At 43.4% G+C, this 16,274-nt stretch overlaps 1 protein-coding gene across 1 annotated transcript in view; it reads left to right on the top strand.

Moving 5' to 3' along the window:
• Positions 1-16,274, top strand: part of LOC126475297 (ATP-binding cassette sub-family G member 1) — a 498,031-nt gene that overhangs the window by 264,333 nt on the left and 217,424 nt on the right. The gene's annotated exons all lie outside the window — the stretch shown is intronic.

Below are 16,274 nucleotides of genomic sequence, written 5' to 3'. Positions count from 1 at the left end.
AATGGTTGAGCAAACATTGCGCTCTACTGATCTGCAGTGAGATAGCTTCTCCTTCATTACGCAGGTAACTGGACGTTGCAATTTCTTGTAGTCAAGAGTACTGAGAAATAGGCTTCTGCTAAAGTTATGAGGGTGCATTAAAACCTTTCGGATTAGTTTTTTGTATACACACCGTTCCGAGACTCATTTTATTCCTGAAGTATTAGCGACGTCAGAACATTACCTACGGTGGCAGTTTAACCTTTTTTTCTGGTGTATGTGTGTATGTACGTGTGTGTGTGTGTGTGTGTGTGTGTGTGTGTGTGTGTGTGTGTGTGTGTGTGTGTGTGTGTGTGTGTTTTCTTTCTGACTGGTTTGTTGTTTGTTGCCGCCCATCATGAATTCCTCTCCTGCGCCAACGTCTTCATCTCAAGATAGCACTTGACTCTACATCCTCAGCTGCTTGTTGGATGTATTTGTCTTCCGCTACAGTTTTTACTCTGTACAGTTCCCTCTAGTACCGTGAAAGTTCTTCCCTGATGTCTTAACATATGTCTTATTATCCTATCTCTTCTTAGTGTTACCCATATTTTCCTTTCTTCGCATAGTCTGGAGAGAAGTTCCTTGTTCCTTACCTTATCAGTCCATCTGATTTTAACATTATTTTGAAGCACCATTTCTCAAATGCTTCGATTCTCTTCTGTCCTGGGTTTTCCATTGTCCAAGATTCACTACCATACAATGCTGTGCTACATATGTACATCCTCAGAAATTTCTTCCCCAAATTAATGTCTATGTTTGATACCAGTAGACTTCCCTTGGCCAGGAATGTTCTCTTTGCCTGTGCTGGTCACCTTTTATGTCCTCCTTGCTTCCTCCATCTTGCGTAATTTTGCTTCCAAGATAGCAGAATTCCTTAACATCTTCTATTCGTGATCCCCAGTTCCAACGTTAAATGCCTCGCTGTTCTCATTTCTGCTACTTCTCATTACTTTCGTCTTTCTTCGATTTACTCTTAATCTGTAATCATTAAACTGTTCGTTCTGTTCAAAAGATCCTGTAATTCATCTTCAATTTCACTGCCGGCCATTGTGGCCGAGCGGCTCTAGGCGCTTCAGTCCGGAACCGCGCTGCTGCTACGGTCGCAGGTTCGAATCCTGCCTCGGGCATGGATGTTTGTGATATCCTTAGGTTACTTAGGTTTAAGTAGTTCTAAGTCTAGGGGACTGATGACCTCAGAGGTTAAGTCCTATAGCGCTTCGAGCCATTTGAACTATTTTCAATTTCATTGGGGATAGCAATTTTATGAACGTATCTTATCACTGACATCCTTTCATGTTGTTGTTGTTGTTGTTGTGATCTTCAGTCCTGAGACTGGTTTGATGCAGCTCTCCATGCTACTCTATCCTGTGCAAGCTTCTTCATCTCCCAGTACCTACTGCAATCTACATCCTTCTGAATCTGCTTAGTGTATTCATCTCTTGGTCTCCCTCTACGATTTTTACCCTCCACGCTGCCCTCCAATACTAAATTGGTGATCCCTTGATGCCTCAGAACATGTCCTACCAACCGATCCCGTCTTCTGGTCAAGTTGTGCCACAAACTTCTCCCCAATCCTGTTCAATACTTCCTCATTAGTCATGTGATCTACCCATCTAATCTTCAGCATTCTTCTGTAGCACCACATTTCGAATGCTTCTATTCTCTTCTTGTCCAAACTATTTATCGTCCATGTTTCACTTCCATACATGGCTACACTCCATACAAATACTTTCAGAAATGACTTCCTGACACTTAAATCTATACTCGATGTTAACAATTTCTCTTCTTGAGAAACGCTTTCCTTGCCATTGCCAGTCTACATTTTATATCCTCTCTACTTCGACCATCATCAGTTATTTTGCTCCCCAAATAGCAAAACTCCTTTACTACTTTAAGTGTCTCATTTCCTAATCTGATTCCCTCAGCATCACCCGACTTAATTCGACTACATTCCATTATCCTCGTTTTGCTTTTGTTGATGTTCATCTTATATCCTCCTTTCAAGACACTGTCCATTCCATTCTACTGCTCTTCCAAGTCCTTTGCTGTCTCTGACAGAATTACAATGTCATCGGCGAACCTCAAAGTTTTTATTTCTTCTCCATGGATTTTAATACCTACTCCGAATTTTTCTTTTGTTTCCTTTACTGCTTGCTCAATATACAGATTGAACAACATCGGGGAGAGGCTACAATCCTGTCTTACTCCCTTCCCAACCACTGCTTCCCTTTCATGTCCCTCAACTCTTATAACTGCCATCTGGTTTCTGTACAAATTGTAAATAGCCTTTCGCTCCCTGTATTTTTTCATATATCCTTTCATATGGAATTTTAATCATGCTCTTGCATCTTTCTTTTATTTCCGCCATTGCTTTTTCGATGTAGAGATTGAACATTAGGGGTGAAAGACTATATCCCTGTCTTACACACTCAATCCGAACACTTCGTCCTTGGTCTTCCAGTTTTATTGTTCGCTTTCTTTCTTGTACGTATTGCGTGTTACCATCTTTCCTTATATCTCACCCCTATTTTTCTTAGAATTTCGAACATTTTGCACCATTCCATTTTATATTGTCGAACTCTTTTTCCAGGTCGACAGATCCTATGAAGGTATCTTGATTTTTCTTCATTCTGTTATCAACTACAACGTCACAACTGCCTCTGATGTGCCTATACCTTTCCTAAAGCCAAAATGATCGTCATTCTTTATCTATATTAAGCCTTTCATACTTGCGACACACTCCCCCCAGTCAACCAGACCTGTGACGACTCCTGGTGGTCTTCTCCGTATACATTCAATATCCCCTTTTAGTACCATTTGGAACGGTTCTCACACCCTTCATCAACATTCTAGAATGTGTCGAAAGAGTGGTTTTAAGAAACCTCCTTTGTTGACTGTTTGCATTTCCCTAGTATTCTACCAATAAACGGAAGTCTGCTACTTGTTTTACCCACGACAGTTCCTATATGATCCTTCCTTTTAATATCCCTACAAACTGTTACACCCAGGTATTTGTAAGAGTTGACCGATTACAGCTGTGACTCATCGATAACATAGTCATGAGATACTGCTTTTGGATTTGTGAAGTTCACAGTTCTACATTTATGAAGGTTTAAAACAAGTTTCCAATCTTCGCACCGCTTTCCAATCTTCTCAAAATCCGACTGAATATTTATGCATATTCTGTAAGTTTTTACTTCATTATAGATAAGTGTACCACTTGCGAAAGGTCTTAAGTTAGTATTAATATTGTTCGCAAGGTCATCGACGCCTCTCCATCTAAGATAACTTGCTGCGTCCTCCAAACTATTAAGTCTTCAGTCCAGTAAATAAATTCGCTTGATGCCCCTTGCAATCGCACTTTTGATAAGAAACGTAGGTATGATATTGCGTTAAATGCTTTCTGGAAATGGAGAAATAGTCCACCTCCCTGGCTGTGTTAATCCATCGCTTTCAGTATGTCATGTGAGAAAAGTACTAGTTGGTTTTCACACGATCCTCAGACTATGTGCTAAGATTCTACAACAAATTGGACGGTCCCGTAAAAACACTGGATGGTCCCCTAAAAATAATGGTAGTTGACACTCGATAATATGGGGATGCTACTGCAGATGTATTTTCTTTTACATGCGTGGTGGATAGGGAAAATACTATGAAATAGCGGTAACAGAAACAGTTATTCAAATTCACGAAAATTACCAGGCTCCCATTCAGGAACTGAAACTACTAATAACTCAAAGGGGCTCAAATACTACACTTAAATTAAATGGGGGAAAACAGGGCCAATGCAAGCATGTCGCTGGACAGATACCGAACCGATGAAAAACGTGAAAATATATAAATGTCAAACGAGAAAAAATTCTTTGCTCATATCGGTATTCGCTCAGTCGTAATTCTGTGTACGACAATACGAAGCTTGCCACTGTTCGTTTCATTTCAACTAAGGGACACCTGGCAGATTCTGCGTACGACTTAAGGTGAGAAAATACATCCCTCGACAAGCGGGCTATGAACTATTAAATGCAATAGCTTAAGATGGTGTTACATTGATTTAAACACTTCAGGATGAACTTCGATCGCCTACTGTGTCACTTGGTGTGATCACCAACAAAGAATCGGGACCAAGAGATGAGCATACGAATTAAAATCACTCGAATTTCCATAGAAAAGGTTCCAACATTTTCCTAAAAAGCACACATATGAGCTTAGAAATAAACAAGAATATGAAACACGAATTGCACTGATATTTAAGTGCACGTGGTAACATCCTCTTACAGAAGAAGGTTATCTCACTCGCCTTCTAGACATGGAAATTAATCAGATGTAATAGAAATTACATATAGATGACCAGTATCTAAATTTTAATTAATTGTGGAAATCTTTAGGAAACACAAAACAATAAATTGTAATTGCTTTGCGTTCAACGAAGAAACAGCGTTTTATTCACCGCTGTTTATACATATCAGTATAAAATTACTGTTTTTACAGTGCACGTGATATTTTCACTCACACTGTTCCATATTTCTGTGCTTGTTTAATATTTGGTTACATGAGAAAACGTACAAGTGGACGTTACTGTAGTTACAATGAACATAACGTTACTTTCATTCATATTGTTCCATATGTCTGTGATGTTTAACATTTGCTTGAATAGAAAATATGTAAGTGACATAAACTTACGGAAAGTAAATTTATATGAATGTGAAGTTATTTGACTCAATACTGTAAAGAGTGAAAGAGAGTTTGATATCGTTTCGAGCTCCATAATTTTCCGTTGTTTTTTCATTATTGTAATTATTTATGTTTTGCCCTCTTTACTACGTCGCATATGTTTAGAAATGTATGATTTTCTTTGGTTCAGTTACTTTTTAGTGTAATGTATATGAAGCGTACAGGTCAGTTGATGTGCAGTTATCATCTTTGTAGAGTGTGGTCTACTTGTCGATGTCGATTCCTTCGTACTGCTAAAGTATGTTACAGTTTCGAGGAATATCGATTTCTACTGGGCAACAAGTTTCATCAGCATATCGGTCCTTCTAACAGGTGAAGATTAAACTTTACGTAGCAATTATCGAAAACTGCAGCTAACTTCGGCACGTCTCGGATCTGTTGGCTGTTTTTCGACCGCCTCCCTTATTTACTTTCCAGTTATCATACATCAGAACACAAAAGTAGCACATCCAACGAGAACGAAGCGACAAAAACTGGGCTACAACTGCTATCGGGATGTCATTCCATAGAGAATGCTAGAATGACTTCTAGACTGCCGTTGACAGGGCCTGTAACGCACTCTTCACACCTACCACTCGTTGAACCAGAAATGAAACCCTTTCAAGGCACCGGACAAAAGTGGAGCTTTCTTTGAATATTTATGCTGTGTCTGCACACACAATTCTGCAATAAACTTGGCAGTCAATGTCGGCTGCACTCTGAGAAGCAAATACTGAGAAATTTCGTTTCAGCCGCTGAAACAGCAGCAGTGAATTCTGTCGTTGCTTACTATATAGACGTTGCTAATTATATTAGCACGGCCATAACTTACGTAAAAGAGAGGATACAATCCTTGACTTATTACGCATCGCTGCCATTTTATTGCGGCTTCTCATAAAGCCGGCAACCTTGACGCTACTTGCCGACTCGCCGCTACCTCGGAGTGCTGTGCATTCTGTTTTCATCGGTGGGGCAGCAGCAGAAAAAAGCGATATCCATATGTGTCACACATCTCGTTCCCTCGTTCCTGCGCTACGTCCATCCTCTGTTGCATGGTTCCAGGCACGTGTTGGTTGGCCACTGCTGGACTAATTAGTCATCATTAATTATAGAAAAACGCACACGTGTCTAATCATCTGGGTTACATTCTCATTAAAATGCAATTATCAATCAATCATAAAAACAGGACTGACAGCGAGGACAAAAGTTCAGTTCTGTCAGGTCCGTGCGTCAGTGGACTCCCGTATCGTGATAACACCTACTGCAAACGGGCACTCGTTAACAATATGAAAATTGCAAAAAAGAGAAAAAATAGATAATATTGATAGATGAGCTAGTGTTACGTTGTGTCGTTAACAAACATTCCTCTGGCGTCTCTTCTTCTTTGTTTTTTATTACTTTTCTCCTTTTTGGGTGCTACAGTGTTCCTTCAAGGAGACACTTTTCTCTATGAATGATTTACCTCTAACTACCGCAATGAATGAAGAGTCAGTCAAATTATTTTTGATGAATAACTGCACTCTTGCACCGCCGGAATGAGTTTGAATACAAAGTCACTTTTTGTGACCGGTTCATAGTGAAAAATACGAGTGTCATTTCACAAATGTACTTACGTACGTACTACGTAAGTTGTAGTGGAATGTGTGAAGAAGAACTGAGTGTGTCACGTTTAACAGACACTGCTTTTAAATAATGCGAGTTCGAAAATGAGTGGTGTTTGACTGGAGAATACGCCCTTGGCGGAGCATGACATGACTGTCGGTTGGGTCCGATTTCCTCCTCTAGGGTCAGAACGCGGAAATTTACTTTACCTCATCTTACCACATGTCTACAGTTTTAAATATAACCCACAATTATAACCCTCTGTGATAAACAATTATAGATTACTTTTACACCTGTAGTATTGCCATATCATAACCTCAAGGTTGAAACTAATTACAGAGTGATAAACATAAAAACTTTTAGAACCTTGTACTCTTTATTTACAATAAAATAATCGTCGTATAGAACTGTCGATATAGGTTTGCGAATTTGAGCTGGCAGAAAAATTGCAGTCCTACGGGTTCGAAGGTCCAAATTCAATGAGCGCAATCCACTGTCAAACAAATGATAATTTGTGTTTATAAACAGCAACGAATCACGACTGACAAGAGTTTCATGACGTCAGGGAAGAAATGACTACAACAAATGCGAAAAATATGACAGATCCTCGAAGCTGAGCCAATCACTCTCCACGACAGCGGCCGCCCATGTAAAGGAAATTTAGTAATCAAAAAGCTGCACAAGTAGCCATGAGAAATTTTACCTGATTCTGCATACAGCTCTGATCTAACTCCACCAAACTTCTACATCTACATCTACATTGATACTCCGAAAGCCACCCAACGGTGTGTGGCGGAGGGCACTTTACGTGCCACTGTCATTACCTCCCTTTCCTGTTCCAGTCGCGTATGGTTCGCGGGAAGAACGACTGTCTGAAAGCCTCCGTGCGCGCTCTAATCTCTCTAATTTTACATTCGTGATCTCCTCGGGAAGTATAAGTAGGGGGAAGCAATATATTCGATACCTCATCCAGAAACGCACCCTCTCGAAACCTGGCGAGCAAGCTACACCGCGATGCAGAGCGCCTCTCTTGCAGAGTCTGCCACTTGAGTTTATTAAACATCTCCGTAACGCTATCACGGTTACCAAATAACTCAGTGACGAAACGCGCCGCTCTTCTTTGGATCTTCTCTATCTCCTCCGTCAACCCGACCTGGTACGGATCCCACACTGATGAGCAATACTCAAGTATAGGTCGAACGAGTGTTTTGTAAGCCACCTCCTTTGTTGATGGACTACATTTTCTAAGCACTCTCCCAATGAATCTCAACCTGGTACCCGCCTTACCAACAATTAATTTTATATGATCATTCCACTTCAAATCGTTCCGTACGCATACTCCCAGATATTTTACAGAAGTAACTGCTACCAGTGTTTGTTCCGCTATCATATAATCATACAATAAAGGATCCTTCTTTCTATGTATTCGCAATACATTACATTTGTCTATGTTAAGGGTCAGTTGCCACTCCCTGCACCAAGTGCCTATCCGCTGCAGATCTTCCTGTATTTCGCTACAATTTTCTAATGCAGCAACTTCTCTGTATACTACAGCATCATCCGCGAAAAGCCGCATGGAACTTCCGACACTATCTACTAAGTCATTTATATATATTGTGAAAAGCAATGGTCCCATAACACTCCCCTGTGGCACGCCAGAGGTTACTTTAACGTCTGTAGACGTCTCTCCATTGATAACAACATGCTGTGTTCTGTTTGCCAAAAACTCTTCAATCCAGCCACACAGCTGGTCTGATATTCCGTAGGCTCTTACTTTGTTTATCAGGCGACAGTGCGGAACTGTATCGAACGCCTTCCGGAAGTCAAGAAAAATAGCATCTACCTGGGAGCCTGTATCAAATTTTTTCTGGGTCTCATGAACAAATAAAGCGAGTTGGGTCTCACACGATCGCTGTTTCCGGAATCCATGTTGATTCCTACATAGTAGATTCTGGGTTTCCAGAAATGACATGATACGCGAGCAAAAAACATGTTCTAAAATTCTACAAGAGATCGACGTAAGAGATATAGGTCTATAGTTTTGCGCATCTGCTCGACTACCCTTCTTGAAGACTGGGACTATCTGTGCTCTTTTCCAATCATTTGGAACCCTCCGTTCCTCTAGAGACTTGCGGTATACGGCTGTTAGAAGGGGGGCAAGTTCTTTCGCGTACTCTGTGTAGAATCGAATTGGTATCCCGTCAGGTCCAGTGGACTTTCCTCTATTGAGTGATTCCAGTTGCTTTTCTATTCCTTGGACACTTATTTCGATGTCAGCCATTTTTTCGTTTGTGCGAGGATTTAGAGAAGGAACTGCAGTGCGGTCTTCCTCTGTGAAACAGCTTTGGAAAAAGGTGTTTAGTATTTCAGCTTTACGCGTGTCATCCTCTGTTTCAATGCCATCATCATCCCCTAGTGTCTGGATATGCTGTTTCGAGCCACTTACTGATTTAACGTAAGACCAGAACTTCCTAGGATTTTCTGTCAAGTCGGTACATAGAATTTGACTTTCGAATTCAATGAACGCTTCACGCATAGCCCTCCTTACGCTAACTTTGACATCGCTTAGCTTCTGTTTGTCTGAGAGGTTTTGGCTGCGTTTAAACTTGGAGTGGAGCTCTCTTTGCTTTCGCAGTAGTTTCCTAACTTTGTTGTTGTACCACGGTGGGTTTTTCCCGTCCCTCACAGTTTTACTCGGCACGTACCTGTCTAAAACGCATTTTACGATTGCCTTGAACTTTTTCCATAAACACTCAACATTGTCAGTGTCGGAACAGAAATTTTCGTTTTGATCTGTTAGGTAGTCTGAAATCTGCCTTCTATTACTCTTGCTAAACAGATAAACCTTCCTCCCTTTTTTTATATTCCTATTAACTTCCATATTCAGGGATGCTGCAACGGCCTTATGATCACTGATTCCCTGTTCTGTACATACCGAGTCGAGAAGTTCGGGTCTGTTTGTTATCAGTAGGTCCAATATGTTATCTCCACGAGTCGGTTCTCTGTTTAATTGCTCGAGGTAATTTTCGGATAGTGCAATCAGTATAATGTCACTCGATGCTCTGTCCCTACCACCCGTCCTAAACATCTGAGTGTCCCAGTCTATATCTGGTAAATTGAAATCTCCACCTAAGACTATAACATGCTGAGAAAATTTATGTGAAATGTATTCCAAATTTTCTCTCAGTTGTTCTGCCACTAATGCTGCTGAGTCGGGAGGTCGGTAAAAGGAGCCAATTATTAACCTAGTTCGGTTGTTTAGTGTAACCTCCACCCATAATAATTCACAGGAACTATCCACTTCTACTTCACTACAGGATAAACTACTACTAACAGCGATGAACACTCCACCACCGGTTGCATGCAATCTATCCTTTCTAAACACCGTCTGTACCTTTGTAAAAATTTCGGCAGAATTTATCTCTGGCTTAAGCCAGCTTTCTGTACCTATAACGATTTCAGCTTCGGTGCTTTCTATCAGCGCTTGAAGTTCCGGTACTTTACCAACGCAGCTTCGACAGTTGACAATTACAATACCGATTGCTGCTTGGTCCCCGCATGTCCTGACTTTGCCCCGCACCCGTTGAGGCTGTTGCCCTTTCTGTACTTGCCCAAGGCCATCTAACCTAAAAAACCGCCCAGCCCACGCCACACAACCCCTGCTACCCGTGTAGCCGCTTGTTGCGTGTAATGGACTCCTGACCTATCCAGCGGAACCCGAAACCCCACCACCCTATGGCGCAAGTCGAGGAATCTGCAGCCCACACGGTCGCAGAACCGTCTCAGCCTCTGATTCAGACCCTCCACTCGGCTCTGTACCAAAGGTCCGCAGTCAGTCCTGTCGACGATGCTGCAGATGGTGAGCTCTGCTTTCATCCCGCTATCAAGACTGGCAGTCTTCACCAAATCAGATAGCCGCCGGAAGCCAGAGAGGATTTCCTCCGATCCATAGCGACACACATCATTGGTGCCGACATGAGCGACCACCTGCAGATGGGTGCACCCTGTACCCTTCATGGCATCCGGAAGGACCCTTTCCACATCTGGAATGACTCCCCCCGGTATGCACACGGAGTGCACATTGGTTTTCTTCCCCTCTCTTGCTGCCATTTCCCTAAGGGGCCCCATTGCGCGCCTGACGTTGGAGCTCCCAACTACCAGTAAGCCCACCCTCTGCGACTGCCCGGATCTTGCAGACTGAGGGGCAACCTCTGGAACAGGACAAGCAGCCATGTCAGGCCGAAGATCAGTATCAGCCTGAGACAGAGCCTGAAACCGGTTCGTCAGACAAACTGGAGAGGCTTTCCGTTCAGCCCTCCGGAATGTCTTTCGCCCCCTGCCACACCTTGAAACGACCTCCCACTCTACCACAGGTGAGGGATCAGCCTCAATGCGGCAGTATCCCGGGCAACCACAGTCGTAGTCCGATCAGGGGATGCGTGGGACGAGCTGGCCGTCCCCGACAAACCCCCATCCCGACCCCCACAGTGATGCCCATTGGCAACAGCCTCAAGCTGTGTGACCGAAGCCAACACTGCCTGAAGCTGGGAGCGAAGGGATGCCAACTCAGCCTGCATCCGAACACAGCAGTTGCAGTCCCTATCCATGCTAAAAACTGTTTTGCAAAGAACGTCTGAACTAATCTACAGAGAGCGCAAACAAATCGACGAAATTTAAACGGTTATTAAAATACAAGATTGCCTAGTAAATGCAGTAATGCTGCTACTTGCGCACTGCTGACACTGCTCGGCGGCGGAAGGAGACTAAGCGAAATTACACTATTCAGGTACTAAAACACGATGCTACACTCTCAAATACTATAATACGCCCGAAATTTATGAATTAAACAATGCAAGAACCAAAAACACGCAAAGAAATTAAGAATTAAACTATGTAACAAACGAGTGAGCTAGGAGTATACGACTTGCTGCTGCAGCTGCTTATCCAACGGCGGCAGGGAGCACACTGACTGTGACCATCCGACACTGGCCGTTCAAAACAAAACAGTAGACAAACGACTACGCGAATTTACACTATTCAGGTACTAAAACGCGATGCTACAACTCTCAAATACTATAATACGCCCGAAATTTATGAATTAAACAATGCAAGAACCAAAAACACGCAAAGAAATTAAGAATTAAACTATGTAACAAATGAGTGAGCTAGGAGTATACGACTTGCTGCTCAGCTGCTTATCCAACGGCGGCAGGGAGCAACTTGTTATCGAAGTTGTGCGGAGACAGTAGGTTTCTCTGGAACAACGTCAAGCTGCCGTTATTCAGAGCGCTCGACAGATGAGCAAATACTCTTTATTTTATAGAACTCTGAAGCTTACCAGGCGCGAGTACTAGAGAAGGAAGGAAAATAGGGTTTAAGGTCTGGAATGGCTGCGCGGAAATTTGAACCCAAGTCCCCCCTCCGAAATATGACTCCAATATCTTACCTTTGTGTCGTAAGCACCCCCTTAGTCGAGGTCGTCAATGAAATTACTTTTTCAGTGATACTCCAAAAGAAAGAAATTTTCACCGACATTGTCTGGAAAGGAGATGTGACGTTGTAGTATACATTTCCTGATCGTCATACTTCGATTCAATCTCTTGGGTTAAACCTGTCCGTAGTGACAGCATGTGACACTGCCGATGGTGATCCATCCGTCAGATGGGTCCTTAAAATCGGTTATCCTTCTGTGCAATTCGAGAGGAACCGATATGTCCTGGCACTCAATTTCTCACTATGTCTTTTTTTCCTATTCATTATCGCCAATATAACAACAGCATGAAAGTCAATATTTGCATGTCTGGAAGAACAGACGTGACTGACGATCGACAGCTGTAGGAAATTGGTTTTGAGTAATGTAGCTGAGCACGAATATCTTTGCATAGGCTCTATTATACCATTAGTTACGTATGAAATTTTTGCCAGACCGGGACTCAAACCTCGGTTTCCCGCTTATCACGGGCAGTCACCTTAATCGTTCGACTATTCGTGCATGCTTCACGGACCGACCCACACTTCCACATGTCACACTGCCTACAGTACATCCTCGTACCACAGTCCCTTCTTTCAAAAATGGCTCTGAGCACTATGGAACTTAACATCTATGGTCATCAGTCCCCTAGAACTTAGAACTACTTAAACCTAACTAACCTAAGGATAGCACACAACACCCAGTCATCACGAGGCAGAGAAAATCCCTGACCCCGCCGGGAATCGAACCCGGGAACCCGGGCGTGGGAAGCGAGAACGCTACCGCACGACCACGAGCTGCGGACCCTTCTTTCATGACGATGCTCGCAGCATTACTTTGGATTCTCGCAGTAGAGGAAAGAGACTACCACTAATCGTGACCAAATGATGTTACCGTCTTTTGCACGCCTTGGTATGTAATACTTAATTACATGTCTGTTCTTTCAGACAAGCAGGTAAATACTACTCGCCAAGGTGGACAAAAGACGGTAACGTCATTTGGCCACGATTCCTTTTAGCCTCACTCTCACTCTTTCGCTGGTGCTGGAATCCGCAGTAATGTTGCGAGCATCAAGTCAAAAATGTAGGGTGACTGTGCTACAAGGATGCAGACATTGTGACATATGGAGGCATGGGTCAGCTCGGGAGGCGTCCACGGATAACCGAAGCTGCTAAGGCTACCGTTCTCGTAAAGCGGAAAATCCAGATCTGAGTCCCAGTCGGTCACACATTTTCATATGTAGCTAATACACCCATGCTCACAAATTAAGGATAATTGCAGAATGTGGTGGCACACAACGTGACAACATATATAACTGGCGCTAATAGCGTAGGCACATATGGAACACACACGACACAGATCTGTAAGTCCACGGTATTGGTGACAAGTTGAGAAAACCGCCTCGAAACACATGTGCTACAAAACACCACTATTTCCTGCGCACTTACCCCGACATCAGTATGGGATATGACCACCATGCACACGTACACAGGCCGCACAACGGGTTGGCATACTCTAGATCAGGTGGTCAAGCAGCTGCTGGGGTATAGCCTTCCATTCTTGCACAAGTGCCTGTCGGAGCTCCTGAAGTGTCCTAGGGGTTTGAAGACGTGCAGCAATATGTCGACCTAGAGCATCCCTGACGTGCTCGATGGGGTTTAGGTCTGGAGAACAGGCAGGCCACTCCATTCGCCTGATATCTTATGTTTCAAGGTACTCCTCCACGATGACAGCTCGGTGGCACCGTGCTTTATCATCCATCAGGAGGTAGGTGGGACCCACTGCAGCCCTGAAAAGTGGGACATACTGGTGCAAAGTAACGTCCCGATACACCTGTTCTGTTACAGTTCCTCTGTCAAAGACATGCAGGGGTATACGTGCAAAAATCATAATCCCACCCCACACCATCAAACCGCGACCTATATACAGGTCCCTTTCAAGGACATTAAGGGGTTGGTATCTGGTTCCTGGTTCACGCCAGATGAAAACCCGACGAGAATCACTGTTCAGACTATACCTGGACTCGTCCGTGAACATAACCTGGGACCAATGTTCCAATGACCAAGTACTGTGTTCTTGACACCAGGCTTTACGGGCTCTCCTGTGACCAGGGGTCAGTGGAATGTACCTTGCAGGTCTCCAGGCTAATGAACCATGTCTGTTCAGTCGTCTGTAGAGTGTGTGTCTGGAACAACTGTTACAGTGGCTGTGGTAAGGTCCCAAGCAAGGCTACCTGCAGTACTCCGTGGCCGTCTGTGGGCACTGATGGTGAGATATCGGTCTTCTTGTGGTGTTGTACACTGTGGACGTCCCGCACTGTAGCGCCTGGACAGGTTTCCTGTCTGCTGGAATCGTTGCCACAATCTTGAGATCACACTTTGTGGCACACGACCTACTGTGTTTGACAAGCCTCTAGTCGCCCTAGTATCCTACCTCTCATAACGTCATCAGTATGTGTTCTTTGAACCATTTTCAACACACAGTCACCATTAGCACGTCTGAAAACGTATACACACTTACTCGCTGCACCGTACTCTGACATGCACCAACACACCTCTGCGTATGTGGACTGCTGCCAGTGTCACCGTGCGACGACCACAGGTCAAATGCACCGCATGGTCATACTCCGAGGTGATTTAAACCCGCAAACCGCGCACCAGAACGTTGTTTCACCATGTATGAGCATTATTCTTAATTTATGAGTATGAGTGTAGTTAGTATAATACAGCCAAGATAAGATATTCGCACTCAGCGTGTTTATTTAAAATGCAGCGGGCATGGTCACCTATAATTAACCGACGCATAAGACGTAATGTTCACATTTCGTAGGTGAAAGTTGCCAAAAGGCGGCTGAACGTCCGTCGGTCTCCCGGCTTAGAATGTCATCTGATTACTTTCACGACAGCGCCATCTCCCTCTAGACGTTTGTCACTAAGACACTGAAGAATAAATGTCACCGAAAACCGTAAGAGACCATACTGATCGGTTTGGAGAATTGATTACACTGTACAACGGATACCAGGTAGTCTCGTCATTCTGAACGACTGACGTAAGGCACAGCAATGGCACAGCAATGAAAATGTCGTCTGTGCATGTGTGTGTGTGTGTGTGTGTGTGTGTGTGTGTGTGTGTGTGTGTGTGTGTGTGTGATTCTGTGCCACTCGTTTATATGGGTCGACGCGGAGACGTGACACAATGGCAGAATAGAGCAACTGTGTTTGCACACGCACATGACAGCATCACGAATGAAGTTGCTCGTTTTGTTGGTGTATCACGCATTGTCAGTGACAATCCGCTTCAAAACCCACAAGAATCATTGCCTTCAGCGAAGGCAGGTACACATCTGCCAATTCCCGACAGATCATTGTAAAAGGAACCGCCTGCAATTGACATTTGTGTTCTGATACCGCCAGAAAGACCATACCTCGAAGCTGCAAATGAAGCTGCACATCTTTAATGGACCCGCCAGAACGGAAACTGGGCAGCAAGTGATCGGAGGCATATAGTGTAGGCCGACGAGTCGCTATATTGCCTCTTTTCCAGATGATACAAGATATCGACTACACCAGAGGGCGAATGAAGCATTTAATCCGCAGTATGTGGAGGGTGTAATTTAGGCTGGAGGTCGTTGTGTTATATTTTGGAGTTTTTTCGTACCATGACTTGGAACTACTCATTCAGATTACAGTGAACGCGAAACTGGATGTTTCTGTCGTATTGACAGAGTTGCACACTTGCGCTCCTGGTGCGACGAACGCTCAGGCACCTTGTCGCACCTTGACTTTCCCACTAAATCATCCGATCATATGTCCATAGGAAACGTAGTGGTCTTTCGGAAACAGTGGGTGAAACGTAATGAACAACATCACCGTAAATTTAATTTTCCATAGTATTCATCATAAATGAATGGCTTCCTCTGGATGTGGCATGTTGTGGACTCTCTTCCTCGCCGAATTGAAGCTATTATCAAGGCTACAGACTGTGTTACAAGGTTACCACAGTCTATATATATAGTTGCAGCAATTACTGCTGTGAAAATTATTGCCCTCTGACATATGGAACAACAATGGAGCCCCCTAGTGGCGAAAAAGCCAGCAGTAACATTAATGCCAGTTTCTAATTATTTTTCTACATAATTAACGAAATAGCTGTTAAATTTTCGCATTCCAAGCACTAGAAAAAAATGATACTCCGCTGAAAGCAAGATAAAAAAAAATACATTCTTACCCTTCTTTCGACTTTCTACTTCACGAATATTTTACTTCGGAATCGAAGATATTTAAGATTCTTGCCGTTTGTAGTACAGATGTCCATTGTGGAATTGTTTTCTGCTCTGTTGAGAAAAAAATTATTGCTTTGACGCTTTATTATCGCGTCAGTGTGGTTTTTCCTTCAGCTTGGTGGCTTATTTGGTACGTTAAATAATGTAGGTATTGCATTCCGGAATAAGTTTGAATACTGAATCACTTTT

The sequence above is a fragment of the Schistocerca serialis genome, chromosome 4 (assembly GCF_023864345.2).
Source record: "Schistocerca serialis cubense isolate TAMUIC-IGC-003099 chromosome 4, iqSchSeri2.2, whole genome shotgun sequence".
In the NCBI taxonomy this organism is placed as follows: Eukaryota; Metazoa; Arthropoda; class Insecta; order Orthoptera; family Acrididae; genus Schistocerca; species Schistocerca serialis.
This window is presented reverse-complemented; position numbering and strand designations above follow the sequence as displayed.